Source organism: Talpa occidentalis, unplaced genomic scaffold (genome assembly GCF_014898055.3).
Source record: "Talpa occidentalis isolate TD23 unplaced genomic scaffold, MPIMG_talOcc4v2.1 talOcc4.10, whole genome shotgun sequence".
NCBI lineage: Eukaryota > Metazoa > Chordata > Mammalia > Eulipotyphla > Talpidae > Talpa > Talpa occidentalis.
The window spans coordinates 101,731,052-101,751,096 of NW_023600993.1; the positions used below are offsets into that span (position 1 = coordinate 101,731,052).

General features: G+C 55.6%; 1 long non-coding RNA gene across 1 annotated transcript; it reads right to left on the reverse strand.

Moving 5' to 3' along the window:
* Positions 1-5,444: 5,444 nt before the first annotated feature.
* LOC119236675 (uncharacterized) lies at positions 5,445-18,007 on the reverse strand. The gene is made up of 3 exons (XR_005123138.2): positions 17,733-18,007; positions 16,246-16,322; positions 5,445-6,278 (listed from the first exon to the last, which is right to left on the reverse strand). It is a non-coding gene; the product is annotated as an uncharacterized LOC119236675 (long non-coding RNA).
* Positions 18,008-20,045: the final 2,038 nt, after the last annotated feature.

A 20,045-nucleotide genomic window follows, 5' to 3' on the forward strand; every position in this document is an offset into this window, starting at 1 on the left:
GCAGGGGCTAAGCCCCCCTCCAGGGCCGCTCCTGACAGGGCGCCCCGACTCCGGGCTGGCTGCTGGGGAGGCCCGCCCAGGTCGCCGCCTCAACAGTCACCTCAGCACCGCCCCGTCCCCCTCGAGTCCCTGAGCTCCAGGCCCCGCTGCCCCCCCAACCCCCACCGTCCTGCTCCGGCTTCTCACCGGCCCGTCGGCTGAGTGGGCGCCGGGGAGGCACAGCCCCGCCCCGCCCCGGCCCCGGCCCGGCCTCACCCCCCGCTCGTGTGCTCGGGACGGGGCGCGGCAGGACAGAACCGCGGCGAGCGGCCCGACCCGAGAACAAGTCGACCTCAGAACCGAGCGCAGAGGCCAGGCCGGCGCCGTGACGCCCTCACCGCGAGGCTCCTCAGAGCGAGCCGCAGGCGCCTCACGTGAAGCACAGCAGGGGCCCGATCACTTCAACCCGGGCCGGGCGGAGCGGAGCCTCCCCGGGCTCGGGGCTTCGGCGCCGCGGGAGCAGTTCTAGACAGTGGGGAACAACGCACTTTCGGGGACCCCGGGCGCCCCCAGGCAGACATCGGGGAGGGCGCGAGTGAGGGCGAGGCCAGGGCCGGCACCCAGCAGGGACGGGGCGGCGCGCGGCCTGTACCTATCGGCCGTCCCGTCCTAAGCGTTTCCTCCCTTTGGAAGAGACGCGGGGCGCCCCTGCTCAGATTTCCTCCTCAAAGGCCGGCTGGGGGGCGCCCGCGGCCGGGCGGGCGGCCCCCGAGAGCGCGACCTGCGCCTCGGGAGCCGGGACCGAGCAGCCGGGCTCCGCCCTCGGGGGCGGGCGGGGCGGGGGCGGCGGAGGCGCGGCCCCCGCATGGATTCCTCGGCTGGAGGGGACGGTTCCTGCCAGTCGGGTCAGGGCCGCGCCGCTTCCCTTTTCTGGATGAAGAAGTGAAAGGGACCCTCTGACCCGCGGCGGGCGCCGAGCTCGGGAGGCAGCACACGGCCGGGGGTGTCGGGGGGCGGCGGGGGCAGGGCCCGGACCGCGGCAGCATCTTCCCGCGCCCGCCCGCGGGGGGCGACCGCCGCCCTGAGGAAAGCGCCTCCCCGTCCCCGAACCGGCCCGGCCCGAGCGGGTCGCTGGTCCCGGTGTAACCATCAGGCCGCGGGAACGACCAACGCGCCCGTCGCTCCTGACAACGGGGGCGTTTTTACCCCCAGTCGCCGCCCCCCGAGTGCGGCGCCGCCGGGACGGGGGCGAACGGGCGCCGCGGCCCCACGCGCGCAGGCGCGGCCTCCGGGCGCGAAGCGGCCGCACTCGGGCCCCGCAGAGCCGCGCCGCGGGGGCCGCCCCGCGCCCCCGAGCCCGCCCGCCCCGGCCTCTAGTTCTCAGACAAAAAGCGCCCCGGTCACCACTGCACTTGCCGCCGCGGCCCGCGCGGCCGAGAACCCCGCCCGCCCCCCAGGGTGGCCGCGCTCGGCGTTTCAGCGCCGTCCGGGCCGCCCCGTCTCCCGGGAGGGCCCGGGGCGCGCGGGACCCGCGTCTCGAAAGTGCTTCTTGAGACACACAAAAGAGGAGGTGAGGCGCCCCCGGGCCCGCCCGGCCGGCAGCTGCCGCCTCCCCGCCCGCTCTTTTGTTGCCTCAGCTCGTGTCGCCCCGTCCCCGGCTCCGCGCGGTGAAGACATGATTGGATCAACCTGAGCCGAATCAGAGCGCGGCGGCCCGCGGGGCCCGGCCGGCCGGAGAGCGGGCCCGCGGCCGTCGGACGTCCGGCGACCAGTACCCCGCCGCCCCCCCGAAAAACGGGCACGGACCCCGGCAACCGCCACCCTCCCAACCCCCCAGGGCTGCTCGGCGCGCCCGCCGGGGCCACGGGGGGACGGGTCGGGCTCCGGGCATCTCAAAGGGGAACCGCACGGCGAAGCCCCAACTTTGAAGTGACGCCCCTCCCTCGAGGCGCGACGGGGGTGCGCTTCTCCGAGCGAGAACGGGCCACTGGGGGTCCCCGGGAGCGGCCCATGGAGGCGCGTCCCTGCTCCAGGAAGCCGTGGGGGCGCCCGCCCGCCCCCCCCCCACGCGGCTCCCGTCCCCCGCGGGCCTCCCCCGGACCCTCGGCCCCGCGCGCCCGCCGGACCCCCCTCCAGCCCGCGGCCTCAGAGGCGCAGGGGGCGCTCGACCTCGGGGCCGCGCGGCGCCCGCCGGCCCCGCCGGAACTTCCCTCTCGGAACCGGGGCACTTCGGACCGACACTCGCGCCCCCGCCTCCCGGGGTCCCCGGCGCGGGCGGGCGCCTCCCCGCGGGAACGGGGCGCCAGGACCCCGGCGTCGAGGGGCTGCTCGGGGGCCAGGGAACAAGCCCAAACCGTGAACGTGGACCGGGGGGCAGGAAAAGCGCCTTCTCGCGCCCGGGCGGGCATCCCCGGCGCCACGGGGCGGGCTTGGGGGGCGCGGGGGGCGCCCGGTCCCGGCCATTGTTCGCGGGCGCCGCGCGGGCTGCTCCGGCTGCTCCCACCTCGCCGCGGGCCCGGGCCCCGACCCCGGCCCGCGGCGCGGACCCCGGCCCGGCGGGCGCCCAACTTTTCCGGGGCAGCCCCCCCGCGCACGCAGGCGCGCACGCCGCCCCGCGCCCCGCGCCCGCCGCGAGGGGGGCGCCCCCGCCCCGAGGGAGCGCCGGGGACGCGGTCAGCGCGGGGTCCGCGCGCGCGCGGGCGGGCGGACGAGCGGGGCGGGGGCGCCCGCGGAGCGGGGCGCGGGGCGCGGGGCGCGGGGTGGGGGGGCCGGGCGGGGGGGCCGGCGGGGCCGGGGCCGGGCGCGAGGCGGCGCGGGGGGTGCGCGGGCGGCGCGCCCCTTTACCTGCGGCTCCGGCTGCGCGGCCATTTCCTCGCGCGGCGGCGGCCGGGCCGGCGGCCCGCGGGTTTGAATGGGGAGGCGCGGGGCGCAGGGGGCGGGGAGCGGCGGGAGGCGGCGGCGCTCTCGGCCTTTTGTGCCGGCACCTCCCGGATCCCGCGCCCGCACGGCCCCCAAAACACGCGGGGGGCCACGGGGCGCTGGGCGCCGCCATCCCCGGGGCGCCTCGTGGCCTCGCGCCGGAAGAAGCCCCCCGCCCCCAAAAAGGAGCGCCCCCCCACCCCCACCCGGAGGATTTGGGGGCCGGGCTCACCTCGGGCGCGGGGCTAAGGTGAGCGGGGCGGGGGTGCGCACGGGGGGCAAAGGCGCGGGCGCCCCCTACTCGTCCGCGCGGGGACAGTGCAGGCGCGGGGGGTCCCTAGAGCCGCCGGGGCGCGGCGCGTCCGGCGCCGGGGGACTGTTGGGTCAGAAAGTGTCTCGGAGCAGCTGTTGCGCCCTCCCGAGGCCCCGCCGCGCCGCGACGCCCCGCCCCCGGCCTCCACCGGCCGCCCGGCCCCGCCCCGGGGCCGCGCCCCGCCCCCGCGGTCTGCGCAGGCGCGCCCGGGCCCCGCCCCCGCCCCGGCCGCGAGCGCGCGCGCCGCCCGCCTTCCGTCCTAGCGCGGCCGGCGCGCGCCCCGGCGGTTCCCGGCGCAGGTACGCGGGCGGGGGGCGCGGGCGCAGTGCGCAGGCGCAGGCCGCGCGCCGCCCCCTCCCTCGCAAGGTGTGCCGGGGGCGGGGCCGGCGCCGCGCCTGGGTCGCCCCGCAGGTCCCGCGAGTGGGCGCCCTCGCGGCGGGGGGCGGGGGGGCGCGTGTCCGCGGGCGCGCGGGGTCGGGGCGCGGCGCGCGCCGAGGTCCTTCCTCACGGGCGTCTCCGTGAGCGCCTCTGATTGTTCTGGGGGGCCCCGCTCGGCTCCGGGGACCCCGCGGCGCGGTGGGGACCCGCGCGCGGGCCGGGGCCAGCGGGGCGGCCCCCAGCCCGCGCCCCTCGCCGCGCTCCGCACCCGGAAAGGCGGGCCCGGGCCGACCCCCTGTTTGGGGCGCCCCGAGGAGGAAGCCGCGCGGCGCCCCGAGAGCAGGCGACGGGCCTGCGGGGGCCCCGGGCCCCGAGTGGCCTCCCCGGCCCCGGCCCCGGCGCGGCCCCCGTGGAGGCAGTTCGCGCGCGGAGCAGCGGGGCCCAGGGCACCCGCGCGGGGCGCCCCGGGAGCGGGCTGGAGAGGCGGCTCCCCGCAGGGGCGCGCGGGCCGCCGGGGCTCGCCTGTCACTTCCCACGGCGGCCCCCCTCCTGGCCGGCGCCCCCGAGAGGAAGTGGGGCGCGCGCCCGCCCGGGGGCGCGGTGCCCGAGCGGGGCTGAGGCCCCAACTTTGGGTCCCCCTCAGGCACACGGGTCCGTCCCCGCCGGCTCTGGGCAACTTTTCTCGGGGAAAATAAATCCCTTCCCGCGACTCCTGCGAGGGCTCCCCGGAGCCACGTCCCGTGCCCGGCCCGGCCCGGCCTCCCCGCGAGCAGGAGCCGCGCCTCACCCCGGGGGACGAACGACTCTGGCCCCGACCACACAAAGCTGCAGCCGGCCGGGCCGGGTCGAGCCTCCTGGGGGGAAGCCTCCCTCGACATGTTAATGGATAACCTCTGAACCCGAGGCCCTGCGTGCCGTACACACAATAGCGCCAGAGTTAAAAATCCCAGTGTCAGAAAGGAGCGGAGCGTCCAAACTTTCCAGGCAGAGTTAGGGAAACAATCAAGTGTTTTGACAAATAATGGTTTCACCAGGAACAATGAGGCCCCAGGCCCCAGACCTTGTTGCTAATGAATTATTTTCTGAGCAAAAAAAAAAACAACAAAAACAAAAACACAACGATTGTGCTTCCCCCCCCCACCTCTGGGCCCTGACAGAGCCACCACTTTGTTAGTGTAATAACAGCATCCTATGGTTAGTTACTGTCCTGTCTTCTCTCCCCCCACCCCCGCCCCACCCCCAAAACCTTATTATGTTGTAGCTTTTAAAAATTGGAAAGGGAATTGTATTAACTGATCTATCTGCTAAGAGTTTTATATGTGATCCTTGTGTTTGAGCAAAGAATTACAAAGAACCTGATTCCTGGAGCCTTGCCAGCAAAGCTGGGAAATGGTTGCAAAATTCTGCCAGTGCCCAAGTGCTGGGTTGCAAACACATACGTGTTTTTTAAAAGAGGACATAGAGTGATCTGAATTCGTTATAAGGGCCTTCTCCCCCATGAAGATGGAGACTCTCATTTTAGGAATGCTCTGGAAAGCATGTGCAGTTCAAACCCTTAAAAATGGAAACTCCAACCAAAGTAGCAGGAGCACACACCAGGAACATTTGATTTTCTAGTAAAAGCCAAGCATTCGTATCGTTCCCGTAAGAAAATGAAAATTGAAAATAGAACTGTGGGTCGACACAGATTTAGCTCCACCCACCGACGGGTAATCCGGCTTGGCCATCACCCCCCAGCTAGCTTCTCTTTAAAGGAGTCAGGTGCTGGGGAGAGGCAGGCAACACAAACAAAGAATGGACCCAGAGTCGTCTCTTCAAATTCGAGCTGATGCCCTGCACATGTTATCAGGGAAAAGGGGGGGGGGGGAGCCCACCTCACCTCTTTGTAAAGCGACAAACATCAGCTACACCTCATTTTTCACCATTATCCAAACAGACCAGCCCTCCTTAAGACAGATTTCCCAGTGTGCGCTTATAAAATAGCACCATTATCTCTGATTTAATCCTCGTGATAGCAGACCTCTCCGTTTAGCTAACTTCTGATTTTCTCTCCAGATCCTTGCCTTCCACAGGCTTCTCAGATCTAATAACAAAACAAACAAAACCCCCTTCCCGTTCGCTATATTTTAACAGGTCTTGGGATCATCGTTTGATTTTTTTTCCCTTCATTACAAGAACAGAAAGCAGCCTGATCGTACGTTGCAAGTTCATTTTTACCGTGGAACTATGACAGAAAAACAATCTGGACACTGTATGTAAATCCCTGGAGCTGACATGAAGCCAACATAGATACTCCGACTTAAAAGAATTCAGTGTTCAGAGCAGGAAAACCTGAAAAACTGCAGCGAGGAGTTAGCAGGAAAAGAAAATGAAAAAGTTAGGCGAACCTGCCAGCTTTTGCAAACTACAAAGGACATTTGAGAAGGAAACCGGGGCAGCCCTTTTAACACGACTGAATGCTCGAAATGAAGTCGGATCACCAGCCCCTCCAGGCAACACCGCCGCTCTCTTTTCTATTAAGTTTCTCCATCCACTCCAGCCTCTCACCATTTTAAATCCTCTATAAAACATCATCATAATATAGGATGAAAATAAACAGCAGCAATTACCTCTGGAAGTGGAGGCACAGTGTCTGGAGCCTGGAGAGTCCCTCTCCCAGAGTTTGCCGGTCCACCTGGCTCGAGCAAGCCTGGAACAGAGGTGATTGCTGGTTTTTTACAAGCAAAACAAAAAGGGAGGGGCCAAGAATAAGGTTCAGTTTAAATAGAGGTTTAGATACCAGCCTCCCTGGATTGAATGAATCCATCTTGATAAAGAGCCAGGCACGTTATTCTAGACATCCCGCTGGCAAGTTGGAAGAGAACTCTCCCCACTTTGCGGCCAGACTTTTTCACCCAGCTTACTTTGGGGCGAGTACCCTCCCCGAATATCCCGGAGGGTTTTTCAAGGTTGCCGCCTCTCAGAATGGAAATGGTGCCCTCAGTGTCACATCACTTTCTGGGCCCTCCACGCTCTTTGCGCTCATCTGGTACGCCACACAAGGGGCAGCGGGAGAAGGGAGATGAGGGTGGAGGAAGGCAATTAACATTGATTGAATATCGATGCCCATCATCATCTCAATAAACAAAACCATCTCCCGAAACTTACAAGTCAAACTATGTTTTATCTCCCACCTTTCCCCAGCCCCCTAACACACACACACACACACACATACACACACACACACACACTCACCTCTAATCCATCAGCCAGGCATATAATATGTCCTACTTGTCTCCCCCACACCCAGGCCTCTCACTCTCTCCTCCAAAGGCACGGGCTATTCAGTTCTCCTTTCTAGGTCTCCCCCATTCCATTCCTCTACCCGTAGCCCAAGAGATCTTTTACAGTGTAAATCAGATCATGTCACCACCCTACTTAATGGCTTCCTATCGCCCCAGGTGAAAGAACAAACTCCAGTCCTGCCTCGCCAGCCCTGTCAGCCTCGCTCTCCCAGCTCATCTGGGCCAGCCCTTCCTGGAGGTTCCGAGAGGAGGCACTAGGGCCGCTCTGACCGGCCCCTCAGGGTCCCTGGGCATGGCCCTCCCATTCTCCCAGGATATCTGCTTTAGTTCCTCTAGGGGGAGGGGCTGAAAACTGGGTTCTGGGGTGGCCTCTGATTAGGTGGCAAATGTTGGGGCTCCAGTGGCTTGGGCTCAAGGTCCCACCTCTTTTTTTTTTTAAGATTTATTTATTTGTTTGTTTATTTATTTATTTATTTATTTACTTATTTATACAAGCACTGGGTAGTCAGAAGCGTGGGAGGGTGAGAGAATTCCCCAGAGCCAGAGCGGGGAGCAGAGCAGGCAGAAGGACCGAAGTACATTGCTGAGGGGAGCAGCGGGCGGCAGGAGAGGTCTGGTGGCCGGGGAGCAGCCAGGGATAGAACCTGCGCTGCAGAGGCCTTCGCAACCCAGTGCTCAACAGCAGGGGAGGCCCTCAAGGTCCCACCTCTTGAGAGCTGCATTACCCCTGGAATGCTGTTAAATCTCTCTGGGTTTCAGTTCCTCTTTCATGAAATGGGATAAGGAGGAGGAGTGGAGGAGGCGAAGAAGGTCCTCCTCTTAAATGTTCTCATGGCAAGGGGAGAAATTAGCCATGGGAGGTGACACGTTACCTAAACTCATTGTGGGAATTGTTTATATATCCAATCATCGTACAATATTATGTGACATATCGCAATAAAACTGGGAAGGAGGAGAAGAGATGGAAAACTCTCACGATGATATTGCCTAGATAAATAATAGATATTTATGTTTATGTAAGACTCTTGGGAGACGTCAGAGACACACTTGCCAGAGCCTGTAGGCCAAGTTCCGAGGGGCCTGGAAAGTTCTAGACTTGGGTTATGGAACTTATAGTAAGCAAATGGGAAGAAGTCCTCACCCCCTTGGGGACTTAGCAGACCACCCCTGGTCTAAGCCACTCTCGGGAGGAGCAGAAGCTGATACCCTGCAAGAATGGGAAGGGAGACCTCTGCTAAAGGAACCTTGGGTCTGAAGACTCTAGAGAGAAGGTCTCGGCTTAGAGGGTCACCACGCAGGTCCCTGAGGAGCGGGAGATGCCTGCGGCTCTAGATCAGGGGCTCCCTAAAGAGTGGGGAGAGGTCAGGCGGCTAGTCCTGTAAGGGGAGCACAGGTAAGAAGGTGGGGGGGTGGGGGGGGGAAGCCCAGCGGCGGGGCAGGAGGTCTGGGCCCGGGAAATAAGGCAGAACTCTGCAAAGAGAGGCAAGGGCTGGTTTTTGACTCCTGTTGCCTGCAAGGTGTCAGCTGGGCCATCCTTGCTCCATAGTTTATTTGCCATACCTCCCTTCCTCTTCCTTAAGTCACTTCTCCCCTAGATTGGGGACACCACCTGCTCCTGATTCCCCCTCAGAACCCCCTGGTTGCTCCCTGAGTCTGGGTCCCTCCGGACTTAGAAGCGACCACAGGGCCCAGTGCTGGTGCCCGGTCTCCTGCGCCTTACTCATTCCCAACGAATGGCTCAAAACACCACCTGTACGTTGAAGACTCCTGCTGTTACATGTCGCCAGCCCAGGCCTCTCCCCTCGACTCCAAAAGCCTGTTCCAACTTCCTTCTCCATCCCCATTACATATGTGCGGTCACAGAGGCGCGATTCACTCTCAGAAACTCTCCCTCCACCATCCCCCATACCACACAGGGATAACTCCTAGGAGTGGCTAGAGAGAGGGGTCAGCCACCCACAGATCATGCATCCCTGCCTGGTACCCCAGAGCTCAAACCACACAGTGACACTCCTGCATGCTGGAGGAATCGTTTGTTGCTGCCTGTCCTCCCACCAGATGCTCAACTCCACAGCAGCAGATGCTGCCTGGTCTTGGCCTCTACTGCGTCTCCAGGTCTTGGCCTGATGTCTGCCCGGGGCAGTGGTCAGTAAATGTGTTCAAAACTAGTGAAACTTGGAAGTGAACCACAATCCATAGAACTCAGCTGCAGGGAGTTCCAGTGGGAAGGGAACTGTAATGTGGGTCTTCGGGCCAGCCCTGGGGTCTTGGCTCGGTTCCTCGCCTACACCCTTGACCTGACCTGCCCCCTTGGATGGCTGGGCGGCTCCTTGCCTTCACACAGGGGAAGCGGAGGGTAGCTTTACAATGAGTCTTGTGCAGACTGAGTATGAGCTCCGCGGAGGGCTACGCTCTTGTGCTGGGCTCGCCCTGGGATAGCCGAGGTCTCCAGTCGCAGCCCCGGTGACACTGAACTTTGTTCTAAACCTGACAGCTTCGCCGCTTTGCTAGAAAGAACCTTCTTCTGTCTCTCCCTATTGGCTGCAAACTCAAGTGAGTCGTTTTAGAGCTGGTCAGTGAAAGAATTTTGATCTGAATGAGACTGTTTACTCCATCAAGAGTTTGGGGGCGGGGAGAGATTGTCCAAACACACCTGACAGGAATCCCTCTGGCATTTCTCTGCCTTGGGATGGGCTGGGAGGACTAGGCATTGACAGCTCAGAACAATTCCATGCCAAAGACAGGCGGCCAGTGTGTAATAGGCCGCTGATCAGCACTATACTTACTGAGAGCAGGAGTTCGATCCCAGGCCAGGGAGCTACCCACATGGTGCAGCAGACCTCTCCTGTCTTGCCCACTGCTCCCCTCAGCAGTGCATCTCAGTATATCTGCCTGTTCTGCTCTCCACCCTGTCTCTGCTGAACCCTCTTACCCCCCACCTCTGGCCTGTACCCCAGCTGGAGGAATCGTTTGTTGCTGCCTGTCCTCCCACCAGATGCTCAACTCCACAGCAGTTGTATACATAAATAAATAAATCTTTAAAAAAAAAAAAAAAAAAACTACCGGTAGGAAGCAACAGTGCTGGGCGCCCATGACTCTCCAACCTGTGCTCAGCCATATGACACACAGCCTACCTCAAACTGGCCTGCCCCTCCCCCAGCCCCCTCACTACTCACTGACCTCCAGGTCAGGGCCTTTTCCTATGCAGGAACCGGGTCAAGCCCCCCACCCCCACACCAGGACTATAGAGCACATAGTAAATGCTCATTAAATACTGAACATAGCATCAGAACATGAATTCTATGTGCCAGGCACCTGACATCCATTGTCTCATCACATTCCCCTGTGACAATGAAGCGGCTATTCCTAGCCTTCCTTGAAACGCAGGGATGAAATGTGCATTCAGCAAGCAGAATACACACCTACTGTGTTCTGTGCCACGCGTGCTCCCACTTGTACGGGACACTGTAAGGAAGTGAATTCCGTGTTTACAAAGAGGCCATCCCAGCAGACACGCGGACAGGCCCACCTCCACCACACTGATCTTTTTTCCAGTCAAGTCTGATTGCATCGGGCCCTGCCTAAAACTCCCAGTGTCTCTCAGAATAAAAACATTCCTCATACCAAGGCTGGCGGGATCTGATGGGTCCTTTGAGGGGGCCCTTGGAGGACACTGCGTTTTATTCCTAGGGTACTAGGAAGCCACTGGAAGGAAATGTAAGTAAAACTGAAAGAAGTACTGAACGTCAAAGTGTTTCTTCAGAGACAGAGAGAAATTATCTCCTAAAAGATCTCATCCTGGTCAGATAAATACAAGGTAAAATTGGAAGAAGCTGCTGGGGCTTTTTGCTCTAAGCTTATTACTGCCTTGGCTTTAAAAAAAGAAAACTGAGGCTTGGGATGGTGAAGTAACTAACCTGCCTCAGGTCACAGGCTAACAGTCGGGCTCCCTACTTTCCAGGTACACTCCAGGCACTGCGCCAGCGGGACCCAAGGTCAAACCCCCCGACACCAACCTAAGTTCCCTCACAAGGGACTAGATGCCCTGTTTCCTGAAGGGTCACCAGTCGGCTACTGTGGCTCTGGTTGAATCATCTTCACCCAACCGTCCCCTGCCCCCTAGTCAGCAGCAGCTTTATTTCACCTGGTTGCCCCCAGGCTGGTCTCCTCCCACCTCAGTCCCCTCCTTGCCTTCTTGGCGTGCCAGTGTACACGGTCTGTGTTCCCAACAGGCTGCAGTCTCGTTTGGACACAGGGAGGAAAGGGCTTGCAAATTTATGTCCCGGCAGCAATTAGCAGGATGCTTTCTGCCCAGAGCTGGGAGGCAATAAATGTTTGTAAAACCGAAATGTCCCACACTAGGGATCAGTCTTCCCAGCCCTTCTTTTTATTTTTTTTTTTTTTCATTTTGAAATAGTTTTTTTTTTTTAATTTAAATTTTATTTTTATATTCCCCATACAATTACAGCCCCCTTATTTTGACCCCAAGCCCTCCTTTCCCCGCCCCCCACCCCCCATAGAGTGTCTCTGGTTCACAGTTGTTTGTCGATTTTGATATTTTCTTTCTTATAGTTATTCTTTTTCCTGGTCCCTTATTTTCCCTGCCCTTCTTTCCCTTGCTCCTCAGAGCTAATCTGTGAGTAAATCTCACAGATCCCATCCCAATACAGGTTTTCCCGCTGTCCAAAAATAGACACTGTGCCTAGTGAAACCTTCCCGAAGCCAAGATGCTGTAAAGCGAAAACCTAAGTACCACTCACTCATTTATATGGAAAAATTCTTGAGTATTCTCACACCCTAAAAAGTAACCTACCAAATCAGAGCAAATGACACATAAACCCCTCCAGCAAAATACTAACGTAGAGTCAAAGCAGAAATGCCATCATAAATCCACAGCTGTGTAAAAGCAGCTTCCCAGGCCCTCCCTAGTGGTGCAAGGCGTTAGGTCTCAGCACTATCAAGCTATTGGCAGCCACTGCAGCACGAGTTCCATCCCCGGCCAGGGAGCTACCCACATGGCGCAGCAGACCTCTCCTGTCTCACCTGCTGCTCCCCTTGTATTTCAGTACATCTGCCTGTTCTGTTCCCCGCTCTGTCTCTGGTGAATCATCTCACCCCCCACACCTCTGGCCCGGACCCCAGTTCTTGGATGCATAAATAAAATAAATCTTTAAAATAAAAATAATAATAAATAAATAAACAAATAAATAAATAAATAAATAAAGCTTCCCAGGAAGGGACTCAGTGGGCTCACTCTGGCTTAGGGCTGCGCTGCCTCCAGAACAGCTTCAAAACCAACACTGCTGCTATGGTTTTTTTGCCTTTTGCCACAAAAAGCGAAACTCCCCTTCAGATTTCTTCCAGTTAGCGGGAACAGGTTCTGATGTAGAAGACTTTTATGAAAGCAAAGTGACAACACTTGAACTTTACAAATTGGGGCTCGCTGTGTCTTCCCTACACACCACTAATAACCATCCTGCTCCTACCCTCTGCAAAAATCTCCAATTTTACCAAAGTAAGTCACAGTTCCCCTCTTAGGATGCAAAGCCACACCATGGCCTCAGATATTTATGGATTCACCCATAATATCCACTAACCACTCCTGCTCTGTCCCATGGGTAGTAATTAAAGAGCGAAGTACAAAACCCTAGGTCCCTGCCCTCGAGGAGCTTCCCTTTCAATAGGAGAAACAGGCAATAAACAAATGAAGACGTCAACAGAAAGCATATAACCACAGCACCTGGCCTGCAGAGACAGCACCAGAGAGGATGGTCACTGCAGCATCACTTACAGTCATGGAAAAAAACGAAACATAGCCTCCCTGGTGGCGCAATGGGTTAAGCATCGCACTATCAAGCAATCCCAGCCAGGGAGAAACCACATGGCGCAGCAGACCTCTCCCGGCTCGCCCACTGCTCCCCTCAGCAGTGTATTTCAGTCAGTCTGCCTGTTCTGTTCCCCGCTCTGTCTCTGGTGAATCCTCTCACCCCCGCACCTCTGGCCTATACCCCAGTTTTTGTATGCATAAATAAATCTTTAAAAAAATATATACACAAGAATGTTTTCTAAAGAAAATATACACATATGTGTATTACATGTGTATATCTGTATGTATATTATTTAGGCTGAACATACGTGTATATGTGTAACTGTACACACAGTTCCTAAGGTATATAAGCTGATGGTTTTACAATGTATACAAATACATTATGTGGCACCCCTCAAACTAATGTTATAGGCCTATTAAAGCTCGGGAAAAACAGCAAGATGAAAATACCTGAATAAAACTTGTATTTTATGCAACTTTATACCAAAAGTGGCTAATTCTCAAATGTGGGCAAGAATCCAGGAGTCTGGAATGGCTCAGTATTTTGATCTTTTTATATGTAAAGTACATTCATAAGTTACGTGTATAATTAAAAATTGATCAGGGGCCTCCCTGGTTGCTCAAGGAGTTAAGATGCAGCACTATGAAGCTGTCCGCAGCCTCTGCAGCATAAGTTCGATCCCCGGCCAGGGAGCTACTCACATGGCTCAGCAGACCTCTCCTGCCTCGCCCGCTGCTCCTCTCAGCAGTGTATTTCAGTCAATCTGCCTGTTCTGTTTCCCCCCCGTCTCTGGTGACTCCTCTCACCCCCTGAACATCTGGCTTACACCCCAGCTCTTTTTTTAAAAAAAAAAGATTTATTTATTTATACAAGCACTGGGTACAGTCAGAAGCGCGGGAGGGTGAGAGGATTCACCAGAGCCAGAGCAGGGAGCAGAACAGACAGACTGAGGAAATACACTACTGAGGGGAGCAGCGGGCGCGGCAGGAGAGGTCTGCAGGCCATGTGGGACCCTCGCCGGCAGCCGGAGATCCACCCCAGCGCTCAATGGCTGCGCCACCGGGGAGGCCCCACACCCCAGCTCTTGTATGCATAAATAAATAAAATAAATATTTAAAAAATAATAAATAAAAATAAATCTAAAGAAAAAATCTGTATTAGGCACCTACTGGGAACACTGCAGGAAAGCAAACTGATCAAACTGCCTGCCCTCCTAGAGGTAATTCAACACGATATTGTATGAATGATGGAAGCTATGGAGAAAAATAAGGGGAGGCATAGGGGCAGGAAGCGGGGAGGGTAAATGGGGTTGATGTTAAGTAGGATTGTTAGGGGGAATTGATGTCTTGAGCTAATCCCATACAGGCTTTGTGGACCCCACCCCCACTCCAGGCTAAAGCCATCAAGATACTGGAAATGACAAATCCCATCACCACCAAAGAGAGGGTGGCTGGGACCTGAGGATGGAGTTGGGCAGCCAGGTTGAATATAAAAACCAAACATGTGGGCCTTGGGGGGCTCTCTATCGCTCGCCTCCTGGCTTCACGCTCCTGGCTCGCGGCCAGCTCTCAGAGTGCCATTTTGAGATTCCTGATCGACGGATCGGGTAGGAGTCATTTAAAACTTTGTCTCCAACTTTTCTCCCTGAACTGTACTTTTCCTCATTTCCCCTCCCCTTGTAAATAAACCTTTTATGAACCTTTCGCGTGTGCCTGCAGGAGAGCATTGATAAGTCCTTTTAAGCGCGCGGGTGAGGACCCACAGTCAGGCACCCCGTTTTGTATCGGGGTTGCTCTACAACAGGATGGTTCAGGAAGACTTCACAGATGGAGCCAAGTGGCTGGTGACAGTGGGAGCCATGTGGAGTTCTGGGGAAAGGGCATTCCCAGCTAAGCGACTGGTATTTGAAGACCTGAAGCATTGTGCCTAGTGATTCAAGGGGCAGCAAGAGGTCAGCACGGCTCTGTGGCTGGCAGGGAGTAAGAAGAGAAAACAAGTCTGAAAACGAGGACTGGGGAGGCCATGTTGATGGCTTCGGGCCTTTTGGGCATTATAAAGATTGAATTTTACTCTGAAAGAAGCGGAACCACTAAGTGGCAGGAGCAGAGGGATAATGACCTGGTTCAGGTACCAAGAGGCTTATTAAACAGACATAAAACCAAGAGCATTCTTGAAACAGTAACAGACTCCTTTCCCCATCACTCCGATATTTAAGAATATTTAAGCATGTCCTGTTATCTTTGGGTTACTTTTACAACAACAACAGTAACAGGGCCTCCCTGGCGGCGCAAGGGGTTAAGCATCGCACTATGAAGCAATCTGCAGCCTCCCTGGCCAGCCAGGGAGCTACCCACATGGCGCAGCAGACCTCGCCTGACTCGCCTGCTGCTCCCTTCAGCAGTGTACTTTGGTCAGTCTGCCTGTTCTGTTCCCCACTCTGTCTCTGGTGAGTCCTCTCACGCCCCGCCCCGCATCTCTGGCCTGTACCCCTGCTCTTGTATGCATAAATAAATAAATCTTAAAAAAAAATTAAAAAAAACAGTAATAAACGGGATATGGAAAAAAAAAAAACAATTGGAGCCTCCTAAATGCCAGCGTCTTAGCTCCACATCTGATTGATCCAATCACGGCAGGATACGCCTGCTAACCTGCACATCTGAATTCATTCCGCAGACGTGGGAACTGCAGCGGGCAGAGGCTCACTCACTGTGACTAATTAACTTCTCTAACTTACTTTTGGTCCTACGATGTGAATAAAATGGAATTCTAGCCCCATCTAATTCCAAAGCCCATGCTGACTCATGCCATTCTTTTTTGTGCCATGTAGGTGACCTGGGCCTCAGGAAAATACAGAATAATACTAACAATAGTGATCATTGATTAGGTACTTATAATAGGCCCAGCATATTACATACACCCTTTCTGGATACCAGTCAGTACCTGCGTCACCCAATGGAAAGCTGCCCTTCCTGTGGGTAAGGGGCTGAGCTCTTGAAACTGGCTTTCTGGGTTCCAAACAAGCCTCTGGGATAACCACTTGTTGCACGGGGGGGGGGGGGGGGGGGGGGGGGAGCCCTCTCCGCTTGTGTCTCCCCATTTTACACATGGAGGTAAGAATATTCACCAATAAGGATACTGGAGAGAAATAAGCAAGTCCTCACTGGTAAAATACTCTGGAGAGAATTGGGCACGTAGTAAGCACTCAATTAAGACAAGAGGCCAATATTAACAGCAAGGAGAAATAAGGGAAAATAAAAAACAAACTACTGAGCCAACTCTCCTGTGCCAGAGGCTCAGGTCCATCATGGGCCTGTTCCTGTCAAGACTGGTACCCTGGCCATGCAGCGCAGCAGGGTCAAAACCAGGGGCATCCTTCACCCCAGGGGACCCTGCCAGGGTCCCTGCTCACAGGTTAAAAAAAAAGAGAAGCAAGTGTGTTTCTGGCAGGGGAGGGGGCAGGCCCAGTCCGATGGGGACCAAACTCATCCGCCTCTGAACCTGGCGCTCAGGTAGACAAAGCCAGTGGAATTCCTTAGAGAGATACCTTGGTCTGGGAGACGCTGGAGGCGGCCTGCCTTTCAGGGCTCCTCGGGCATCTTCAGGCTGGAGGTCGAGGGCGGCCTGGGAGACGGTGAGGGAGAGGCACAGGTAAGACAGGCGGCCGGCAAGTGGGCTGAGGGGCCCCTCTCTGCAGACTGAAGGTGTGTCCTCGCAAACCCTGCCCTCCAGCATTTACAGGGATTTGGAGAAAATGCTGGAGAGGAGATTAAGTGTGGAGCCACGCCCCGGCAGAATAACCAGAAACACACACTCCAAATCTGCTCAATCAGCGATCAGGCAGCTGCCCCAGAGTCCCAGGGTTTGGGTCATCAGAGGCCCCCCCCTCTCCAGCGCTCCGCTCGCCCCCGGGGAGCTCAGCCGCACCCCCGCTTCCAGGAGGGTTTCCAGCCGCCGGAACCGAGCGAACCGTGCCCGGCTGGGTCCAGACCCGACCCGACCTGGAGTCAGGCAGACCTCGCGGCGACCTCCTCACCTGGAAAGTGGGGAGCATCGCGCGCCCCGAGGCGCCAGGCTCCCCAGGGGGGGCCCCCCGCGCGCGCTCCTGGCACCCAGACACCCCGGGCGCGCGGCATGGCCGCCACCCCCAGGAAACGTCAGCCGCGGGGACCCGAGACTCTTCTCCCCCAGCCCAACCCCCCGCTCCCGAGCAGCCCTGCACCCCAACTCGCCCCTTTGGCCTCTCTGACAACTTAAAAAAAAAAAAAAAAATGTGGTGAGCACATTTTGTTGACATTTTTTACAAAGCCCCAGCCCGCATGTCCTCCTGCAAATATTTTAAGAGATGATGTTTTGTTCCCACTTGCTTTGAGGAAAGACTTCGCCCTGGGAGTGGGACGAACACCGTGAAATGAGGAGCCTAGAACCTTCCTCCAGCCCCCCCACCCCATCCCCCCCCCCCCACCCCACCCCACCCCCCAAGAAAAAAAAATTAAAAATTCAGAGGCTGGGGTTTTTCAGGGATCTCCTGGCTAAGTATTTTCTTATCGCGTTCCTTTATTTTTCTCTGCCTCCCCCAGAAACACGAGAGTCGTCAGATCGTTTCTCTTTCAGCCTCAAAATAACCAAAAACCAAAAATTTAAAAAAAAAAAAAAATCTGTCACACAAATTCCTCCAAACCCATACAATTGCATCTCCAGCAAGGAGCCGTCCCCGACAGGCTGGATTCTTTCGGGAAAATCCTAAGAGAGCTCGGAGCAGACACAGTTTCCGAAGCAGCTGATGGGGAGTCCACACACCAGCACAGCGTGTCCCCAAGGAGACAAAGTAGAATTTGGTCTGGAAGCTAAAATGGCTCTGCCTTAATCCTGCTGCCCAGGGCGGTGGGGCTGCCTGCACAGGAAACGCCTCCACCAGAAGTTTGCTGCTCCTTCTCAACCGTATTTTTTTGCATCCTCAGCTCGGCCCGATGGAAACAAATAAAATCCTCAGCTTGGAAAAAAAATGGTAAAGTAAAAGAAGACAAGGCTGACCTGTGCATTCTCACTTTCTTCAGGATGGGGAGCGAGGCCGGCTGCAAGGGAGGCTCCCCTCCCCCTCAGGACTGGGCTTCCCGGCTGGGTGGAAACTCTCTGATTACCACATTTTCAACAAGTAGACCGGTTTCCTCGTTTAATCAAAGTTAGTTGGTGGTGGCTTGGCAGTCTGCGCATGCCAGGTCTTGATCGCTATAGAAAATGTGTATTTATTTATTTGTCTGGGGATGACCAGGACAAGCATCCGTCAGCCTGAGCCAATGATTTGTAAGAGCTCGGAACAGCCCTGCCTTGAAACATTTTAATAGAGGCGCTCTCATCCTTTGGAAGTGGAAGTGTAAATTGGTACAGTCCTTTTGTAAACAACTCGGTGAGGCAAGTCAAGGGCCTTACAAATGTTTCTACATTCGTGCGCTGCAATCACCCTGCTGGAGTGGATCCTAAGGAAACAGCCCTCACCCAGGGGGAGGTGATAGGAGCGAAGATACTCAGAGCGACAAGATTTACTCTAAGGGAAAGAAAATGTCTCTGTCTTTGTCTCTCTGTCTCTGTCTCTCTCTCTCTCCCCTCCCCAAATCCCCTCCCCACCCCCAACCCATGTATGTGAAAACACACCAATGGAGGAATGGTTGGTTAATCACCCAAGTTCTACCCCCACCCTGGAGGCAGCCATTTTAAATTAGAAAGTTTTGAAAAATAGGCATGGGGTGTGGGGCATGGAACCAAGATGAAAATGCATGCATTGTGCAAAAATGGAAAAGGATGTAAGACATACAGAAAATAAAAAAAAATAAAAATAAAAACTGATTGATGGGTTTAGGAAGGTTAAAAAAAAATATGCATTGGGGAAGAGTTAGTTGTGCTAGCAGAGGGAAAAATCCAAATGACCATTGTGGTTTTAAAAAGTATAAATCTTTGGGTAAGCATAAAGGAAAGCTATCCGTTTACATAAAAAGATTAACATTGATTTACTTATCAGGGAAATGTTGGTAAGGACTAGGTGTTACTTGATACCAACAACTTGTTAATTCATTAGTTGTCATAATGGCATTAATGGTTATTAGGGGGGGAAATGTATGTCCTTTTTTTTTTTTTTTTTTTTTTTTAGTGACATCTACTGGGGTATTGGAATTGATGCTCCTTTGACAAATTGAAAAATAAAAAAGGAGAATTGAAGCAAATGGGGTTAACATCTTGAAACTGCAGAACTGGGTGTATGGGTGTTGAGTAACGAGGCTCATTTTACTATTCTCTGTACATTTGCATCACCATCCAGATCAGAACTTTTATTAAAATTGTGAATCATTGTTTTTGGAGACCGGCATCTGCATATTTTTCTTGCATTATTTTCTCCAATACACCTCTATTGGCTTTGAAAAAATATTGACATTTCTTTTACTGAAATGAAATAAATATAAGATTTGACAGGCCCACAGAGATGTTTTTATTGCTGTGTAATACCAGGGAATGCACAGAATGCTATGATAAGCCTGTGTACCTTAAAATGTGAGCTCCTAAATGGCCCAAATCCTCTCTTTGGGAAAACACAGTGGCATCTGAGACTGTGCTGTAAATATGACCAGCTGATAAAAAGGCCAGCTGCAATGAGCCATTTTAAAGATTAGGAACCATTTAAATACACACAAGCACACACACCACCTCTTGCCTCTTAAATGTTAAGTGGCAAGATACACTGGTTTTATTTCTCAAGTTTCATGCAATAATCATGTAAGCAGCAAGCAGCACGGAGTTCCACATACCGCCAGGCTGACTCAGGAGGCAGGGTTCCACATTCCTTAATTAGCTGCATCAGAAAAGCACCACTTCCTGCAGCGGAGTTTCCCATTTCATCCAGCTAGCTACTCAGTTGGCTCAAGAGCCCCAAAAAAAGTTTATGGAGAGGAATTCCATAAGCTCTGGGACTTGGTGTGAGTTCATCGACTTCAGCAATTGACTTTGTTTTCTTCTGTTTTATCCCACCAGACTCTAGTCTGTCTACTGTATTCTGTTCTTCTACTCTAATTTTTGCACATTGAAGGGATCCATTTACATTTGTGAATCTTTCTCTGTTTCCGTCTTCCTGGACCTCTCCGTTGGGAAACAATAGACGAACACACTCACTGATTGAAAATGCCACTCGCCGGGTTGGTAGCAGTCATAGGTCCAAAGTACTGGCCAGAAGTTCCTTTTTTGGTACCAGTGATTTCAATCAAGTTTCTGATTTGTGTTAAAGTTCTCTGGCACGACTCTTGCAGGATGCGAGAGCAGGAGGGAAGATTTATTTCCAGACAAGATTACACGGTTTTCCAA